Here is a 6,000-nt window from a genome sequence, read left to right as displayed (position 1 = left end):
TTAATAAAACTTTCCAGAAAATCTACAAGAAAACATGAGTAACGCTCTAAGAACGTTCTAAGAATGTTATTTAAAAACATATATTCCGTTCTTAGCATCAACAAAACTTTCTTATCCTCTATCCTGTTAAGTGTGTTAAGGTGTGTTGGCCTGCCCACTAATTGGCCACACCTGATCTTAATGAGTGCTTGTTTCCTTTGAAATAGGATCCGTTTGAATAAACTAAAATGAACAGCTATGTATGAGTAAAAAAAACATGGCATGCTAGCTCCATCCTGGTGGCGCAGTGGACTAATTCCATGGATACATCAGAAGATCATAGGTTTGAATCTCACAGATGCCATACCACAATAACAAATACATGTTTGTATCAGGACTCAGGATAAGACCCAGATGCAGTCAGTTTGAATCACAAATGTTTATTTACAAAGCAGGGGGCAGGCAAACGACAGGTCAAGGGCAGGCACAGGTCAGTAATCCAGGGCAGAGTCAGTAAGGTACAGACCAACAGGCAGACTCAGGGTAAAGGCAGGCAGAATGGTCAAAACAGGGACTAGAGAGAACAGGAGTACAGGAAAAACACGCTGGTAATCTTGACGAGACAACAGTAGAACAGCAGAGGGGCTAAGAATCTTAGAGATGGGGCAAGGGCCTATAAAATGGGGTGAACGTTTGCAGGACTCCACCCGGAGTGGCAGATCCCGAGTGGACAACCATATCCTCTGCCCGAGACAATAATGGGGAGTCGGGGGTCCGGTGGTGGTCCGCCTGTCATCAATACCTGGAGGTGGTCTTGAGAAGACCAGGCTCTCTTCCAGGTATAGTGACAGAGGCGGACAAACATCTGGGCCGAGGGTATGCTGACCTCTTCCCTCTTGCTCAGGGAAGAGCAGGGGGCTGATAACCCAATTAAGACTCGAAATGTGAAAGACTAGTGGCTGAGCAGGAGAGGGTGTTGCGGGCGTATTCCACCCACACGGTTGCTGGCTCAAGGTGGTGGGGTTGGCGGGGACGAGGAAACGAAGAGTCGTCTCCAGGTCCTGATTGGCTCACTCCAACTGGCCGTTAGACTGGGGGTGAAACCCGGAGGATGGCAGACTTAGGAGACTCTCCGGGGAACTTGGGTAACCTCGGATTCTCTCTGGAACTTAGGCCCAGAGGACTTCCGGAATTGGGATCCTTGGGTGAGCAAGTGGGACCGGAAGCAGACCTCCTCTCCCTTGTACATTCCCATAGATGGCCATCAGTCCTGATGGTCAAGGCGATGAGCAAATCGAGATCTGTAGGCAGCTCCCGGGCTGGGAGCTTGTATAACTTTCTCCGATAATCCGTGAAGGAACTTGTCAAACAGGGATTCCGGGTTCCAGGCACTCTCAGCAGAGAACATTCAAGGCATGGTCATGGCGTTCCGCCAAGTTCTGGAATCCTTCCATAAGACCTGGAAGTATATCCTTGTTTCTCCCAATGGTGGCTCCTTTGAAGGAGACTGCTGGGTCAGACCCAGATGCAGACAGTTCAAATCACAGATGTTTATTTACAAAACAGGGGGCAGGCAAATTACAGGTCAAGGGCAAGCAGAAGTCGACAATCCAGGGCAGAGTCAGTAAGGTACAGAAGGGCGGGCTCAGGGCAGGCAGAGGTCAGCACCGGAAGAACTAGAAAACAGGGACTAGAGAGAACAGGTGTATGGGAAAAACACGCTGGTAGGCTTGACGAGACAAGACAATATGGCAACAGACAAACAGAAAACACAGGTATAAATGTACAGGGGCTAATGGGGAAAATGGGAGGGGCTTGGAGACAAGCACAAGACTGGTGAAAAAGATCAGTGTGACAGTTTGCACGATTAATGCCTAAGTAAATAAATGTCTATCTTTGCTTGGAGTTGGAAACAACTGAACTAGCACAGGGCAGAGTCAGTAAGGTACAGAAGGGCGGTCTCAGGGCAGGCAGAGGTCAGCAATCCAGGGCAGTGTCACAAAGGTACAGGCAGGGTCATGGCAGGCAAAATGGTCAAAACCGGAAGAACTAGAAAACAGGGACTAGAGAGAACAGGTGTATGGGAAAAACACGCTGGTAGGCTTGACGAGACAAGACAATATGGCAACAGACAAACAGAAAACACAGGTATAAATGTACGGGGGCTAATGGGGAAAATGGGAGGGGCTTGGAGACAAGCACAAGACAGGTGAAACAGATCAGTGTGACAGTTTGCACGATTAATGCCTAAGTAAATAAATGTCTATCTTTGCTTGGAGTTGGAAACAACTGAACTAGCACTGTAATTTAACCTCTCTTGGGTAGAGGCAGTATTTTCACATCCAGATGAGAAGCGTGCCCAAAGTAAACTGCCTGTTACTCAGGCCCAGAAGCTAGGATATGCCTATAATTGATAGATTTGGATAGAAAACACTCTAAAGTTTCTAAAATTGTTAAAATTATGTCTGTGAGTATAACATGGCAGGCGAAACCCAGAGGACAAACCATCCCCAAATAAATAAATGTCAGCCTACCACTGTTTTCAATGGCCATCACTTTTATTATAAGGCAAAATCCTCCCAGATTGCAGTTCATAAGGCTTCCCCTAGATGTCAACAGTCTTTAGAAAGAGTTTCAGGCTGGTTTCTGGAAAAATTCGCCAGAAATGGTTGTTTTTCTAGGTAGCTCCCATTTTGGCTGTAGTGTTTCCAAGCGCATGGAAGAGAGCGCGTTCTTTGGTATTTTTCTCCAGTAAAGACAATAACGATTCTCTGTCTTAAATTGTATCATTTATTTACGTATTAGGGTACCTAAGGTTTGATTACAAACGTTGTTTGACTTGTTTGGAAAAGTTTATTAGAAACGTTTGGGATTCATTTTGTATGCATTTTGATGGAGGGAAACTGGGTGGATTATTGACAGAAGCGTGCCAGCTAAACTGAGTTTTTATGGATATAAAGAAGGACATTATTGAACAAAAGGACCATTTGTGATGTATCTGGGACCTTTTGGAGTGCCAACAGAATAAGATCATCAAAGGTAAGGCATTTATTATATCGCTATTTCTGACTTTCGTGGAGCACCTGCCTGGTTGAAATATGTTTTTCATGCTTTTGTAAGCGGGGGGCTGTCCTCAGATAATGTCTTATTGAAACATACATGTTCTCAGAACGTTATTTCATTACCTTCAAATAACCAATAGTTTCCGTTCTCAGAACATTAATATAACATCTCAGAAAAACATTCAGGGAACCATAGTAAAACGTTCTCAGAACCTCCCTGCAACTTAAAAATGTATGTCCCCAGAATAGGAGAATAGTTCCCTTTTGTTTAAAAAACGGGTCAGTTTTACTGGTCAGGAAATGTATGGCTTTGTTCCCAGAACCAATGGGAAACCAAAAACATACATTCCCACAACTTCCAAGGAAACACATTTGCTATCTGGGATATCACTGTCAAATATACAGGATACAAACATTCCATTCAAGCTAAACAATGTTTTTTAAAAAACATTTTGCAACAAAAAAAACATTTTTATAATCTCAAATCTAGGAATGAACAATCTGAGAACATTCATATTTTAAAAGCACACGAAGGTACCATAAGCAATCATTTCTGATGAGAAAAAAATACTGAACAATTTGTGGATATAGCGTTTTGGAAATAAACTTTTCAAATGCATCTCCATGATCAAATCAAATTATGTTTACTGATGGCCAGCTGGATCATTACGTTGCTACATACTGAGGCTGGTTTTCAGTCAAACCTGTACAGTATGTTTACACACTGTCTTAGTTTAATCAAATGTGTCCAAGCTCACACACTAATTCTGAAAACCATCAAGCATCAACCTGTTAGAGGAGTCTGTAGTTGGATTGTTACAGTTGTGAAAAACATTCTGATTTTATTTGAATTCGGGGGAAATGAACTGCTGTGTAAGCACTGCAAGGCAGGTTAGACTGAATTGAGCTCTGCCTCTTCCATGTAATGATGATGAATGAGTTCTACCTTGTCAGAGCATGAACAGACATATCCCCAGGGCCTTTTCACATTAACAAAAACCATTAGTGATAAATAACACACAGATACAGTGCCTTCAGAAAGTGTTCACACCCCTTGACTTATTCCACATGTGTTTGTGTCACAGACTGAATTCAAAATTGAATTTAAAAAATGCACAATAACCCATAATGACAAAGTGAAAACTTGTTTTTAGAAATATTTGCACATTTATTGAAAATTAAATACGGAAATATCTCATTTACATAAGTATTCACACCACTGGGTCAGTACATGTTAGAATCACCTTTGGCAGCGATTACAGCTGTGAGTCTTTCTGGGTCTAAGAGTCTCTAAGAGCTGTAAAATATTTGCACATTATTCTTTTTTAAATTCTTCAATCTCTGTCAAGTTGGTTGCTGATCAGTGCTAGACAGCCATTTTCAAGTCTTGCCATAGATTTTCAAGCCAATTTAAGTTTTTTTTAAATGTAACTAGGCCACTCAGGAACATTCAATGTCGTCTTGGAAAACAACTCCAGTATATATTTGGCTTTGTGTTTTACAGGCTGACTACACCGCTCGCATCGCATGCATGAGCATTGCAAAAATACATTGAGAAATATATATTATTCAATTATTGCACCCACACTGCTTGCGCGCGCCAACAAGCATTTGTGTTGCCAAGGGCTAAAATAGAAGTCACTTCTATTTGTGACGCAGATCGCGTTGCAAGTCCTGCCTCTCCCATCTCCTCCTTGGTTTATAGAGGCAAGTACCCACGTGCCATCTCCTCATTGGTTATACCCACGTGGGTGACTGTAAAACGAACAAGGTCAGTGGCGGTAATGCACCAAATTTATGAAAGTTGCCAATTGCAATATAAATTCAAGAGAAGAAAAAGTCTGGAAGGAGAAGAGATGACTAGAAACAATTCAGTTGACCATTTTATGTGTGGATTAATTGGCAGAGTAGAGGATCTGGTGCATTTCAGGTAAAATAACAACTCAATGTTTATATCCCAGGACAAATTAGCCAGCAACAGCAAGCTAGCTAAATAGGACAAATTAGCTAGCAAGTGCAAGCTAGCTAGCTAAATTGCCATAAATGTTTAATGTTTTTCGACCTGTCCCCAAATTAATATAATTGGTTCAGAGTTTGTTTTAATATTTTAACCTGCGTGTCATGATCGCATTTGGTGTGGGGGGACAAAATACATTTATGCACGATGGCGCACGCGCGCAGCCAGCCGGTTTGGTTCCGTGTTAGGTTATTGTCCTGCTGTAAGGCAAATTTGTCTCCCAGTGTCTGTTGGAAAGCAGACAGAACAAGCTTTTACTCTAGGATTTTGCCTGTGCTTAGCTCTATTCAGTTTCTTTTTTATCCTAAAACAACAGAGTCCTTGCCGATAACAAGCATACCCATAACATGATGCAGCCACCACCATGTTTTAAAATATGAAGAGTGGTAATCAGTCATGTGTTGGATTTGCCCCAAACATAATGCTTTGTTTTTAGGACAATTTCTTTGACACATTTTTTGAAGTTTTATGTTAGTGCCTTATTGCAAACAGGATGCATGTTTTGGAATACTTTTATTATGTACAGGGTTCCTTCTTTTCACTCTGTCATTTAGGATAATGTTGTGGAGTAACTACAATGTTGTTGATCCATCCTCACTTTTCTGCTATTGCTACAATTAAGCTCTGTAACTGTTTTTAAGTCACCACTGGCCTCATGGTTAAATCCCTGCATAGATTCCTTCCTCTCCTGGCAACTGAGTTAGAAAGGATGTCTGTATCTTTGTAGTGTCTGGGTGTATTGATACACCATCCAAAGTATAATTAATAGCTTCACCATGCTCAAAGGGACACTCAATGTCTGCTTTTTTTAAAATGTACCCATCTACCAATAGGTGCCCCTCTATGCGAGGCATTGGAAAACTCCCTGGTCTCCGTGGCTGAATCTGTGTTTGAAATTCACTGCTTGACAGAGGGACCTTACAGATAATTGTATGTGTCTGG

Source organism: Oncorhynchus mykiss, chromosome 17, assembly GCF_013265735.2.
Source record: "Oncorhynchus mykiss isolate Arlee chromosome 17, USDA_OmykA_1.1, whole genome shotgun sequence".
NCBI lineage: Eukaryota > Metazoa > Chordata > Actinopteri > Salmoniformes > Salmonidae > Oncorhynchus > Oncorhynchus mykiss.
The sequence above is the reverse complement of the archived record's forward strand: the minus strand, read 5'-3'. Positions refer to the sequence as shown.